General features: G+C 39.4%; 1 protein-coding gene across 4 annotated transcripts in view; it reads left to right on the top strand.

The window, feature by feature from the left end:
* The window catches only part of FAM160A1 (family with sequence similarity 160 member A1), a 264,734-nt gene that overhangs the window by 1,157 nt on the left and 248,085 nt on the right, over positions 1-15,492 (top strand). The window lies entirely within an intron of this gene.

Here is a 15,492-nt window from a genome sequence, read left to right as displayed (position 1 = left end):
TTGAGAAGGTGAGACAGCTCTCAGGAGGAGGAGGAGTAAACAGTGCCTACTAGTTGTTGCTTCCCTATAGATAGGGCTCGCTCCCTTGGCTTCTCTGGAAGGGCTGTGCTATCAGATTCATCTCATTAGGAAGTCAGCTGCTCCCTGCTAATAGCCATAGCAGCCCTGATGAAATTATATAGGTCATTGAAAAATAATTCCTGGTTAATCACCTTTATCCTGTTGATTAATGAGAGGAAAGATTTCCTCTCCTTAATGTACCATGCCTGCTTGTCAGGGTCACCTGCCTGACCTCAAGTTCACTTGTACACCTGGCACTAGGCAGGATGCTGTCCCCGAAGCTGTCCACATGTAGTGAACCACAGCTGAAGTCCACATTTGGAGAACTTCAAAGGTCTTCTTTGGACAGAAATCGAACAGGAGATTTAGTCCACAAATTCACTCTGTAATGCAGCATACTTGTTGGCTTTAGGTAACTTTTCTCATAATTAAAGGTTGATATCTTTTTAGCTTCAGTTAATCCCTTTCCGCAGAGCTCATAGAATTATGTCCTTGCCTGTCTTGAAATAAATTAAGTTTAGAGTCCCATTTATCATTTATCCTATAGGACAAGGAACAGGATTAAACTGTGTGGGGTGGCTGGAAAGGGTCAGAGAAACTGGACATCACTGAAGTGGATTCAGAGAGTGATTGAGAGTGGTCTAAAAATTTAGGTCCAACTGCCCGGCTACCTTTTTTCTTGGCTCTCATGTAGAGACTTTATGTAGAACTTTTAATGGAGGACTTGAAGACTAGAAATAAAAGGAGTGTTTTATTTTTACAGAGTCAGAGTAATGCATTGCTGGACAGTTCTGTACTCTGCCTCCCAAGATTGGGTCAAAATACTTTCTTTGCTAAGTTCTTTCTTTAATAGGAACTTGATAGATAATGAGTGCAAACAAGAAGCAGATGTACAAATATGTTGTGTAGAGATATGGAGGTAAAATGAGAAAAAACAAGAATTGCTTCTGAGGAGTGAAATTATATTTCTTTCTTTCTTTCTTTTTTTTTTTTTTTTAAAGTTAGGGTCTCTCTCTGGCCCAGGCTAGAGTTCAGTGGCATGGTCTCGGCTCCCTGCAGCCTCGATATCCTGGTCTCAAGCAATCTTCCCACCTTAGCCTCCTGAGTAGCTGGGACCACAGGTTCATGCCACCACACTCTGTTAACTTTTTGTATTTTTCATACAGACAGGGTTTTGCCACGTTGCCCAGGCTGCCCTTGAGCTCCTGGACTCAAGCAATCCACCTGCCTTGGTCTCCCAAAGTGCTGGGATTACAGGTGTGAGCCACCACGCCTGGCCTCTTGTATTACTTTCATAAAGAAAATTTAATAAGAAACCTCATTTCTCCCTGTAAATATAAAGCAAAATTGCCTTATTTAATCTGTTTAGACACTTGATCTTTATTCTGTGTACATTTGTCTCCTAGGATGATACATAGGCCCATTGAAGATCTGGATCAGATTCTGCCGTTGAAACACAATTTAGATCTACTTCATCCTTATTTTTAGCAACTTCCAACCCTTGATTTTTAGCCCAGGTAGGGCAACAGTGCTCAATAGTGACAAGAAACTCCAGGGACTTCATTTATAGGGATCTCTTAATGAAGACGATTACAGAAGCGAACAGTTCTGTAGTGCTTTATGTTTCACAAAGTGCTTTCATGTACCATGTTTGTGCCTTGTGATTTAACCATTTTGTAGTAGATGCCATTGTATTTAGATTACATGGGAGGAAAGCAGATGAGGCTCAGAGATAATAAGGGACTTTTTTGAGATGGAGTTTCGCTCTTGTTGCCCAGGCTGGAGTGCAATGGCGTGATCTCAGCTCATTGCAACCTCTGCCTCCCAGTTCAAGTAATTCTCCTACCTCAGTCTCCTGAGTAGCTGGTATTACAGGTACCCACCACCATGCCCAGCTAATTTTTTTTGTATTTTTAGTAGAGACGGTGTTTCACCATGTTGGCCAGGGTGGTATCAAACTCCTGACTTCAGGTGATCCACTCACCTAGGCCTCTCAAAGTGCTCAGATTACAGGCGTGAGCCACCGTGTTCGGCCGATAATAAGGGACTTTTATGTGTATACTTTGCTCCTGTATATTGTGGACTCAGACCTGAATTCAGGATTTCTGATTTACAGGCCATGCTTTCACTTTTTTCCTGTTACATTTTGTGAAGTGGTTGGATGTGAAATGTGCTCTTCCTTCTTTCCTTCTTTCTCTTCTCTTTCCTTTCTTTCTTTTCTTTCCTTCCTTTCTTTCCTTTCCTTCCTATCCTTCCTTTCCTTCGTTTCCTTCCCTTCCTTCCCTTCCTTCCCTTCTTTTCTTTTCTTTTCTTTTCCTTTCTTTCCTTTCTTTTGACAGAGTTTTGCTCATTGTTGCCTAGGCCGGAGTGCAATGGCACGATCTCAGCTCACTGCAACCTCCACCTCCCACTTTCAAGCAATTCTCCTGCCTCAGCCTCCTGAGTAGGTGGGATTACAGGCATGCACCACCACACCTGGCTAATTTTGTATTTTTAGTAGAGACGGGGTTCCTCCATGTTGGTCAGGCTGGTCTCAAACTCCCGACCTCAGGTGATCCACCTCCCTTGGCCTCCCAAAGTGCTGAGATTACAGACGTGAGCTACCGTGCCTGGCCCTCTTATTTCTTATTAATCAAAATATGAGCTCATGTGGAGACAGGATGACAGGACTATATATGAATATGTGGATATATGTGTATGTATAACTGTGTGTACACATATAACATATAGTCTGTATAGCCTTAGCATCTCAACAGTATAGCTGTATAATAAAATTGAAGTAACCTCCATTAAGTTTGGAAGGGAAATCTTGGAAAGTGGCATAGGTGAATAAATACCCTGATAGATTGAATAAGGAATTTTGGCAATGTCTAAAATTGAAAAACTCTGTAAATAGCAGTTTAAGTGCATGATTTACAAATATAGAAGTAATTACCAGAAGAAATAGCTAGAAGAGTTGAAGCACATTCTTTTGGGGAATGAAACTCAGGGGTGAGGAGGAGCCAGGCAGAAATCTGCTGTTTTTGGCTACGTACCTTATAATATTAGATCACATTTTATACTGTGTACATATATATTACTTTATTTTACTTTATTTATTTTTTGAGGCAGAGTCTCGCTCTGTTGCCCAGGCTGGAGTGCAGTGGCATGATCTCAGCTTGCTGCAACCTCCACCTCCTGGGTTCAAGCCATTCTCCTGCCTCAGCCTTCCAAGTAGCTGGGACTATAGGCACGCACCACAATGCTCGGCTATTTTTTGTATTTTTAGTGGAGATGGGGTTTCACCATGTTGGCCAGGCTGGTCTCCAATTCCTGGCCTCAAGTGATCCGCCTGCCTGAGTCTCCCAAAGAGCTGGGATTACAGAGTGAGCCACCGCTCCTGGCCTCTTATGTATTACTTTAAAAAAAAGCCCTTTGGCAAGGATGGAGCAAAGGTCTTTTGTCAGAATTTTAGAGCCAAAAAGGACCACAAAGATTATTTATTCCCAGTTCTTCCATTTTACAGGTGAGGAAATTGAGATATAGGAATTTAAATGCTTTGGTCATGGTCACATAATTGTAGAGACAAACCTCTTCCAGACAAGGTCACACCTTTTCCCAGGCAGGTAGAAAGTTTTACCTTGCTAGTGATTCTTCAATTTCCTTTCTAGGCAATTATTTCACCTTCTATCTAGTTAGTTTTTTGTTTGTTTGTTTGTTTGTTTGTTTTCTTGAGATGGAGTCTCACTCTGTCACCCAGGCTGGAGTGCAGTGGTGCAATCTCAGCTCACTGCAACCTCCACCTCCCGGGTCCAAGTCATCCTCTTGCCTTAGCCTCCTGAGTAGCTGGGACTACAGGCATGCGCCACCATGCCCAGCTAAGTTTTGTATTTTTTTTAGTAGAGATGGGATTTCACCATGTTGGCCAGGCTGGTCTCGAACTTCTGACTTTCGGTGATCCGCCTGCCTTGGCCTCCCAAAGTGTTGGGGTTACAGGCGTGAGCCACTGCGTCTGGCCTCTATCTAGTTTTTACAGTGTTTGAACAGGTTACTGGACTATAGATTCAAAAGTATTTTTATCTAATTCCTTAAATTTCAATTTTGAAAATGCTTCAAATGGTTTTAGAGTCTGCAGAATCTGTACCTTTTTGTTGTTAATTCTGTAATTACTTTTACTTAGAAATAGAGATGTGCGGTTTGCCTGCAACTGTTTAGAAGCTGGCATACTTGCCCAGTTGACTTTGATAAATACTGGAATTTGGGCTAAACTTTTATTCTCAGAAGACATTACTAAGAAGAGATGCTAAGGGGAGTTTTCCAGTATCTATGTGTTTTGCTTAATTTTGAAGTTCTGAGAGTGAGGATACTATTGCCTTCTAAAAGAGAGGTAGAGACAAATGATATTTTAGGGCTATTATCGAAAGTTAACACATTTAAGTTTATCGTTTTCTTTATAAATATGATTTTCTCCTACTTCCTTTCCAATTATATCACTAACTTAAATGAGACTTAATTTTCTTATTACATACATATTATTCAAATTCTAAACAATATGGAAATATATAATGTTAAAAGTTAAAGTATACTGTAATCTTATATTCTGGAGAAACTGCTGTAAATAGGTATATTTCCCTTCATTTTTTCCTCTATTTAAAAATACATTTATTATTAACATGGTTGTTTGTAACTACTAGGGTAATCCTATGCAACTTTCAACTTGGTTTTTATTTTTAACTTGATAATATACCTTGAAAATGTTTTTATGACTATACATGCAGATCATTCTCCTTTTTTTTTTTTTTTTTTTTTTTTTTTACTGGCTGTATAGTAATGCATTGAATAGATATAACATAGTTTTTTTTGTTTTTTTTTTTTTTTGAGATGGAGTCTTGCTCTGTCACCCAGGCTGGAGTGCAGTGGCGCAATGTCAGCTGACTGCAACCTCTGCCTCCCAGGTTCAAGTGATTCTCCTCCCTCAGCCTCCTGAGTAGCCGGGACTACAGGTGTGCATCACCATGCTTGGTATATTTTTAGGAGAGCCAGGGTTTGGCCAGGTTGGTCTCAGACTTCTGACCTCAGGTGATCCACCTGCCTTGGCCTCCCAAAGTTCTGGGATTACAGGCGTGAGCCACCACACCTGGCCCTGTAACATGGTTTATTTAAACAGTTTCCCTCTGTTGGGAATTTGGGTTGTTTTCCATTTTTCTATATTAAGAACAGTGCTTCAGAGAACATCCTTGAGAGCGTATCATTGTACGCTTGTGTTTTCTGTAGGAAAGGTTTATGAGTCACTGTTATGAAAATGTTAAATTTCTTTAATTTACACTTCCCCTAGCAGCGTCCCTTCATTTTTAGTTATATGAACACACTCTTTCTTTCTGAATGCACGAGACTGAAGAGAGAAATTATTAGTAGATGACCAGCCACTGAAATAAGAGGTCATAACAGCAAAAGGTGCTGAGCTTTTAGATAGGGTTCACCTAATTTCCTCACATTTCAGGTTCTTTTGATATCAATGTTTTCCCCAAGAGAAGATAGTAATTGGTAACAGCTATAAAAATACTCTGCAGCTGTTGGTTGAGCTGCTAATTAGTTTTTATGGAGCATAGTTTTTTTTTTTTTTTTAACATTTTCCTATGAACATTATTCTAGGACATGCCATTAAGGAGTTCAGAAAATCCACTAGGTTTTGCAGAATGGAGGGTGTATTTTAGCTCTTCTCTTTAAATTGTTAAAGTTTACCTCTGTTGAAATATTGGTCATGGGTCCATTTTGGGATCTTTTGACTTGTAGAAAGTGCTAGGAACTGATTTCCCTCTATATGTGGAAAATGTGAAATAAGATACTTTGGCTAAATTTCATGACTCAGGCTCATTGAGGTGGGAACATTTCAGGAATTCCTGTGGCAAAGTTTTTACTGACTAAAAGAGTTGATTAATATTTTTATTTAGTTCAAGCTTTTTTTCATAACCATTTCATTAGAGGAGTGTGTCTTATTCCTCAAAATGAGTATCTTCTATTTTGTTTGTGTTCATGGAACTTTTATTTGGATTGCATTCATTTTGGGTTGATTTTCTTTATAATGTACTAGAATGAGTATAGAAAAATGTTTGCAAATATAATTTCTATACACACATACACACATACCCCCTATATTTATATATGCACGTATATATTCTACACATTTGTATATTTATGCCTAAGTATATAGTGATATAAGGAATGTTTTAAAAGTATGATCTTCATCAGGTCATTTAATAGAAAACTTTGTACATCCTCAAAATAAGGATGATGTCTCCGTATTTATTTTTTAGAAAGAATGTTTCTTGATTTTCTTAGTATAAAAATTTTTCTTAATAAAATAAGAATTTCTTAGGACACGGGAAACTTATAGTTTGTATATATTCATATTTTGATCTTTTCTGTGGGAAAATACGTGTCTAATGTATTATCCTTTTTTTTTTTGAAACAGGGTCTCACTCTGTCACCCAGGCTGGAGTGCACTAGTACAGTTTGGGCTCACTGCAGCCTCAACTTCCTAGGCTCCAGCGAATCTCCCACCTCAGCCTCCTGAGTATCTGGGACTACAGGTGCATGCCACCATGCCTGGCTATTTTTTGTATTTTTTTTGTAGAGGCAAGGTTTTGGCATGTTGCCCAGGCTGGTCTTAAACTCCCAAGCCCAAGAGATCCCCATATCTTGGCCTCCCAAAGTGCTAGTGTTACCAGCGGAGGGTGTCCAGGTTCTTGGTGCTTTGAATAAAGAATTGGACTAAATGCACAAACAAAGCAAGGAAACAATCAAGCAACTAAAGCAGAGATTTATTGAAAACGAAAGCACACTTCACAGGGTGGAGCAGGCCGGAGCAAGCAGCTCACGGGCCTGGTTTCAGAATTTTCTGGGGTTTCAGTGCCTTCTAGAGGATTCCCATTGGTTACTTGGTATACACCCTATGTAAATGAAGTAGGGGCCCACGATCTGTCTGATTGGTTGCAGAAAGCGACCAAGCACCAAACAGAGGCTAAAGTGAAGTCACAAAGTTACACCCTATGCAAACATCTGATTGGTTGTGGAAAGTGACCAATCAGGGGCTGAAGTTACAAAATTGTATTTCTATGCAAATGAAGACTTGGCTCGTGACGACTTGGCTCGTGACGAGCCTCATTGGTTTCCGGAGGGAACCAGTCGGAGGTACTTTCAGATTTTTATCTGCCATTCAGAACAAGGAGATGGGGGTTGCAAAGGGAATAGCCTCTGGTCCTTTTGTTACTTGGGTGTGGAAGGTTGGGGTTTTCCTTTTGATTTAGTTCTAGGAAGTCAGCGTGAATCAGCCTTAGGTTCCCTGCCTCCAGACCCTGTTGTTCTGCCTCAGTAGGATTACAGGTATGAACCACCACACCTGACCATGTATTAGTCTTGATTATTGCTTATTTTCTAACACTAAGTCACTATTTGGTAAGTTGAAGTTTTAAATCTTTCTAATTTGTGGATACTACAAAACATTTGTACTTTTGGCTTATTTTAAGCAAGATGTAGTAGTTTAACTGCTTGTATAAAAATCTTCCAGGCCCAATGGCTCATGCCTGTAATCCTGGGCATTTTGGGAGGCAAAGGTAGGAAGATTGCTTGAGGCCAGAAATTTGACACCAGCCTGGGCAACAAGGGAGACCGGTCTTAACAACAACAACAACAAAAAATTAGGCGGCATGGTGTTGCACCCCAGGAGTCCCAGCAACTTGGGAGGCTGAAGCGGGAGGATTGCTTCAGCTCAGGAGTTTGAGGCTGCAGTGACATAGGATGATGTCACTGCATTCCAGCCTCGGTGACAGAGTAGGAACCTGTCTCTAAAAAAAAAAAAAAAAAAAAAAAAACAAGAGAAAACTCTGACAACAGGATATTCGTTGACTTTGATCTGTTTCAGGAAACACCAACTGACTTGATATTTACCTAGTGATTGTATTAAAAACTTAATGGTTAATGTTCATTTCTTATCAGCTTGATTAAGTTTGACCTCTGACTTTTCTCCTTATACTTCTCCACTGTGTTTAGGACCTTGCATGTCCTATTTGAAAAACACACCCTGGAGTTGCTATAGATAGTAAGAACCAGCTTGCAACAGTTGGAGACTTTTTTGTTGTTGTTGTCATTAAAGTAATTCTACCTCTTGATTATGTCTTAGGATTGGTTTCACAGAGAAGTGGTCATTCCTTCACAGTGAATCACAAAATGAGTAGGTTTGACAGGATTTCCTGACTCAGTCTGGCTAATTCAACCTCCTGTTCTGAGTTTCTGTCAACATCAGCATGCCAGGAGCAAACTCTTGACTTGGCTGTCTTGGCTATACAGATAATTCCTAAATCCATACCCTCATTGCTGACCTTTGGATCCTAGGCTTGCTTCTAACCAATTCCTGCTGGATAGGTCTATGTTTAGATCCTGACATCAAAGTAAACTATAGGGAGATGAGAGTAACTCTGCATCTTAATCGCCTACCAGAGCACCTTATACTGAATAGAATCCTATAAATGTTTGTTATTAATGATCTGCCTCTTATTATTATATGGCCAATTATAATATTTTTCATTTTGTTTCTGTTTCCAGTTTTTCTTGCTCTAATCTATTTTCATTCCATAGCCAATTGATTTTTCAAACTATAGCTGTGCTCATGTCACCTATTATGGTCTCTGTTGCCTGCTGGGTAATGATTCAACTCAAGGCATGATGGTTAATTAATTTTATGTATCAACTTGCCTGGGCCACAGGGTGTCCAGGTATTTAGTTAAACATTCTGGGTATGTCTGTGAGAGGATTTCTGAATGAGATTAGCATTAGGATTGGTAGACTCAGTAAAGCAGACTGCCGTCCCCAATGTGGATGGACCTTAGTCAGTCTATTGAAGGCTTCAATAGTACAAAAAGACTGAGTAAGGGAGAATTTTCTCTCCTCTCTCTCTCTCTGTTTGACTGTTTTCAACCTGGGACATCAGTCTCCTTCTGCCTTCAGATTCAGACTCAAACTATAACTTATGTTATTGTCTCTCCTGGGTCTCCAGCTTGCTGGCTGCAGATCTTGAGACTTCTTGGTCTCTATAAGTGCATAAACCACTTCCTTATAATAAGTCTCTTTATAACACACACATACATGTCATACTGGTTCTGTTTCTCTGGAGAACCCTTGACTGATTCTCAGGGCATTTATGAACTGGTGCTCTGTGCAGATCCTTTGCTTTGACTGCCATGCTGGTCTGTTCCTCATTCTTGAATATATCCTACCTCTTCCTTTTCCCCCATCTTTGTTGAGACCAGTCCTTCCTCTTTCCAGTTATTTTAGTGATGTGCATTCTTCCAAGCCTAGTTCAGAGCTGTGACCTCCATTAAATCATTCTTGGCTGTCTTTTCCTGTATCAGTTTCCCGGCACCTGAGTCTCCATACTGAAATTTTAGGAATTTAGTCATTTGCTGCCATCCAGTGTTATCTTTTATACATTTGTCCTTCTTCCCAATTAGATCCTAAACTCCTTTAGGACTGGAACCTAACTCTGTATTTCCACATCCCTCCACTGTTCGTGGTGTTGCCTTTCTTTCACTTAGTAGGCTGCCAGTGAGTGGTTACTGATATTTTAAAGCACTAAGATCAACTTAGGGAAGGAAAGGCACATGCCTGCAGTGCCCCATCTTGAGCCCATGGCAGAAATGTCTAATTAATTCCTCACAGGACCCAGAGCTCTCTCAATGCAGTGCTCCAGTGAGGCCTTGCCAGTTGTTTGAGGTTGTTACTAGAAATGAAACTTTTATATCATCCTTGATCTAGAGACAACTTTTCTAAGAAAGAAATTGAGTCGTATTTAAAGTCCTCTTGAATTTGTCCTTTCCTGAGGGACTGATTTGCAACGATTTTTGCTGTCATCTGTTTTGCTTTGTCCCTTGTAGTTCCCTTTGTTCTGCCTCTGGCTAAGTCATTTTATATCTTTTTATATATTCTGTATAGCACATTTGGGTCAATAATTTTGAACAATGGTGAAGGAGATCAATATGGAAAATGAGATGTATGTTCCTAGGAAATTTGGATTTGTCAAGTTTTACACAAATTTCATATAAGCACAATGTGATTCTTCTTATTTTTCCTGCAATTGAATATAATTTTTGAGGGACACCATTTGAAATCTGACCTCATTCTCCTCTTTGGCTAGTCTTCTAAGCTCAAAGGATTGCAAACCCTCTGTAGTTTTCATCCCCCTTACTCCGCTCTCCTGCACTTGTCTTTTAACATATTTTAGTTTAGTTATGTCTTTTTAAAATTAAAAAAAAATTTTTTAATCGTTCCCTGGTTGGTTAGTGTCTTTTGTTTATTAACTCTTTCCCCACATAAGAATGTAAAGCTTTGTGATATTTGATAGTCTTGGCTATATATCCCAATACATAGACCAGTGCATGACATTCAATAAATATTTGCTGAATTGAGTTGGGGTTTGCTAACCTGGAACCTTTTCCTCCCCTGAATCTCTTTGCTAATTGAGGCTTCCTATTGCATCCTCTGGGACCTCTCTTACTTTTTTTCTTATTGTTGCTGAAGATCCCTCTATCTAGACCTAGCTAGTTCCTTCAACCCATACACCTATCTCCTTCCTAGGTCTGTGCCTTTGTAATAGCCACCAATAACAGAAGTGGCAGTTTCCTTGGCAGTTCATGGTTTGCAAAGCACTTTCACAAATATGATCTCATCTGAGGTATTCTTGAATCTTGACAGTGATGGTACACTTTAGGGCTTGCCTTTTACCAAAGTATGCAAGTTAGCAAAATCTTGTTCTACTAGGGGATGCAACCATTTTTAACAATGTTCCAGGCCTATTTTTTTCCTTGGCTGCACTGTTGTCAAATTATGTATGAGGGGTATGCTGCTTTGACAAAGTCTTCTGGCCCACTAGGAACATTCATTATATTCCTCAAAGAGTGCCTGTATGGTAATAAGATCCTCAACTAAGGTGACAAAAATGGGAAAGGAAAAAAAAAAAGAAGCGGATGACCATTAACAAATATTTATGAGACATTAAAATATATGTATATATATAGAGAGATAGAGTCTTGCTCCGTTGTCCAGGCTGGGGTTCAGTGGTGCAATCTCAGCCCACTACAGCCTCCGTCTCCTGGGTTCACAGGATTCTTGTGCCTCAGCCTCCTGAGTGGCTGGGACTACAGGCACAAGCCACCATGCCCAGCTAATTTTAATATTTCTTTTTAGTAGAGACGGGGTTTTGCCATGTTGGCCAGGCTGGTCTCAAACTCCTGGCCTCAAGTGATTCGCCTGCCTCAGCCTCCCAAAGTGTTGGGATTACAGGCGTGAGCCACTGCGCCTGGCCTGAGACACTTTTCAATGGAGGTACTTCACTAGATCCTGAAAAACCTGTTGCCCTAAAGTTAATTTGATAGCAGAAGCTCCATGTAGTCCTGCCCAGCTGGAATTGGAGATACAAGCGTGGAATTGAGAAGGCTGATCTGAATGATGCTAATCGTGTAGAGATCAGAGCTGGTGGCTTTTAGGTTCTCTGCCAGTGAATCGCCATCACTGTCTTTCTAGCCCCTCTCTTTCTAAGCTATTAATATGAAGGGGGAATCATTTTCTTCCTAAAGGCCTTCTGTTCTTGCCTTCTAGCCATGGGAGTGATCAATAACTATTAGTGTCTAATGATGACACAGGAATATTCCTCTGAGCAATTGGAGAGCTGTAGGCGTGTCACCCATTGACAGGTGTTCACAAATCTCTTTTTGCTGTTTTGAAATATCACTGCCAGGGGAGTTGTATACAACTTGTTCTGACAGAGTGGTCTTAAATATTCATTCCTTTTACCCATTGCTTGAAGAGAAATGCCAGCATTTAGTCTTCAGGCTGCCAGTAGTAATTTTGGAGAAATTGTATTATAACTTTGTCAAGATACTGATTTTTGTATAGCTCATTTATTTATATATTAATATATTAATTTTACCATTTTTAATTATGGAAGAACACACACTTTGAGGTTAGTGGAAATTTAGGGGTTACATGGAAGTCTTTGATTAATTATGCTCTCAAGTTAAATTAGCAAGTGTTTAACATTGTGTGAGGCTATATGTGCCTACTGGAAAGAGAATGCAATTTGGGTGCAAATATGTTTCAAATTTCTGACCACCAATTGGTAAATATGTGACCTTGCACAAATTACTTTTCTTTGATGAACCTTAGCTTCCTCATCTATAAATAGAGATAATAATACCCATACAGGAAGTTTCTATGAGGGTTAAATAAGATAACACATGCAAAATACTTAACATGGAAGTATTAATCAATACATGGTAATTGCTCCCTATGCACTGAGGCTGTATTAACACTTTCTAGGGATTGTGGTGGAGGTTCAAAAGGTGTGCAACATGTATGTCTGCAAAGCCATAGAAGATAGTGACAAATGTGTACCTGACACACAGAAAATCAGGACAGTATATAATAAAGTGTTAATTGTACAGAAAGGAAGTTCAAGAAACTGAAAAGGTAGAAGTCACTGTGGTCAAAGTCTTCAAGAACCATTATGGGGGTTGTATTACAATTCCTTTGGTCACACATTGTATAAATCTAAACTGTGTAGAAGGAGGATTTATTGGCTTACGTGGCTAAAGTGTGGGAGAAGTGAGGTAGTTCTCAGGGAAGCCAGAACTGGGAACTCCACACCACCTACACTTTCTGTCTTATATCTCTGTGCCTCTTTTTTTGTGTCAGTTTTCTCCACGTCTTGAGGTGTGGCTGCAGCAAGGCAGAGATCACCCAGAAAGAATGTCTGACCTTCTTCCCTTCATTTAAATTCCCAAAATCCCAGGAATGGTTCTGGTCGGCCTAGCTTGTGAGATGTCCCCATTGTTTTGGCCAGGGACACAGATTACCAGGTAACTGGCAGCCCCATCTAGAGTTACATAGTTGGGCTGGAGAAGAGCAACATTTTCTATTGAAAAGGATTCTACCATTCTTAGAGAAAAGGAGGGGTGCTGGATGGCAAGAGCAGGAGGTGTTGTTTACTCCTGAGGGGGGAAGCAGGAGGGCTTGAGCTGGCTGTAGGGAGAAAGGCAGGACCTTAGAGCACTGAACCAAAGGCATGGAATCTAGAAGAGAAGATGGTTTGTGTTCGTGAAATGGCATAAAGTAGACTCAGAGTGTATGCTTTGAAGTAGTTGGTTTAGGAGTTTGGACCCATCTGATAGGGCATAAACCCTAAGGACTAACATCAGATCGATATAGTCATATCGGATCTTTTAAAAATAGGTTTCATATTGTATGCCAAGTATTTAAATTGGTAACTTGAGAACTAACTTGAGTGCAGTTGGAAGTTATACTCATTGATTGTAGACGAGGTGATCTTTGTAGTCAAGAGGCAGATACCCATCCTGGTACTATCTTAAAAACTAGATGCTATCAAGCATTTATCTTATCTTTCCTGTAACAAACAAACAAACAAACACACACCAAAAAATCTTGTATTTCAGAATAACCAAATTGATGATTTGGATAAAATCTTGCTTTTAGAAGAATTCCAGTTAATAAACGCAAAATGAATGCTACAAATAAAATACTACAATTTTGTTACCTCCAATGAAATAATAGATTCAGGGAATGGTCATCAGTAGCTGCTAAAACTATTAAGTCAAAGGTTGATGGGGAACTTTATAGCTCATGGATTGGGCTAATAACCCCTGAACCTACTGGTCAATCCTATCATTACAAAAGAGAAAGAGGTAGATGTTACATGCCTCTTAATTGGATGCAATAGGTTCTGTATAGGAAATACACAGAACCACCTGTGAGGTTTCTTGCCAGAAAGCTGAACATGATTCTGATCAAGACTTTAGATCTCACTACTCGTTTATAAGAAGCACAGGAAAAGGAGGGCTATGTCAAACCATACCATAAAGATGTGATCAGCGAAATTCAGAGTGTAGAAATTTCTACAGGACAAATTACTCAGTTTTTTCAATAAATAAATGACAAGAAGAAGTGGGAAGGGGAGCTATAAACACCACATGTTCTCACTCATAGGTGGGAACTGAACAATGAGATCACTTGGACTCGGGAAGGGGAACATCACATACCGGGGCCTATCATGGGCGGGGGGGAGGGATTGCATTGGGAGTTGTACCTAATGTAAATGACAGTTGATGGGTGCTGACGACTTGATGGGTGCAGCACACCAACATGGCACAAGTATACATATGTAACAAACCTGCACGTTATGCACATGTACCCTAGAACTTAAAGTATAAAAAAAAAAAAAAAAGAGACATATTAACCATGTTCGGATCTTGATGTAGATAAATGAACCCTAAAGTTATATATTATAAATATACAATCATGAATAATATGAGAAATTTAAACTCTGGATGGTAGATAAATTAAGGGACTATTTTTTGTTAAGGAAATAATAATGGTATTATTTTAAAATGAGTTCTTATTTCTTAAAGATTCATATAGATTTTTTTCAGATTATATGATACTGTATTAGTTTCTTACGCCTGCTATAACAAATCACACAAATTATGTGGATTAGAAAAAGAGTAATTTATTCTGTCATAGTTTTGGAGGCCAGAAGTCTAAAATCAAGGTATAGGCAGACCCCATTTCCTCCAAAGACTCTAGGGGAGAATCCTTGCCTTTTCCATCTTCTGGTGGTTGTCCTTGGCTTGTGGCTGCATTTCTCTGCTCTGTCTTTGCATCATTCTCCTCTACATGTGTCTCTGTCTAATTTCTTTCTGCCTTGCTCTTACAAGGATACATGTGTGCTCACTTCAGCAGCAATATACTAAAATCGGAAGGACATGTTATTGCATTTAGGCCTGCCTGGATAATCCAAGATAAACTCCTCCCCAGAATCCTTAGTTTAGTCACATCTTTTGCCATACAAGGTAATAGTCACAGGTTCTGGGGATTAGGAAGTGACTATCTCTTTGGGAGGTCATTTTTTTTTTCTTCTGCCTGTCTTCAATATGATACATGAGATTTGCTTTTAAAAAAACAAGCAGGGGCAAAGAGAGGAAATGAAAGATTATAGCTGGCTGAATCAAAATTGGCAATCCATTCATTGTTAACTCTGAGCTGGGTCATGGCAGTTCATTGTATGAGTCTCTCTACTTTGTATATGTTTGAAATTTTCCATAACAAAAAAACAAACAAAAAAAGTAAACTCTCACACCAAGATTCTTTAGTAATTATTTCCTCTCAGAACCTAGCAAATACCATATTAACATTGATAAATACAACGCTTAATTTTTTTTCTGTTCATAAAAATTAGGTATGATACTTTGGATATCCTGGCTAATCCTTCCATTTCTTACCAACATTTCAGACATACTTCTTTGTGCTTCTCACAAAAAGTAAAGGGTGAATGAAAATCTCTTCACTTGAAATTCAGAAATTATAATATGACCCGAGGCTAAAACAGGA

This window comes from Papio anubis, chromosome 3 (genome assembly GCF_008728515.1).
Source record: "Papio anubis isolate 15944 chromosome 3, Panubis1.0, whole genome shotgun sequence".
Classification (NCBI taxonomy): Eukaryota; Metazoa; Chordata; class Mammalia; order Primates; family Cercopithecidae; genus Papio; species Papio anubis.
This window is presented reverse-complemented; position numbering and strand designations above follow the sequence as displayed.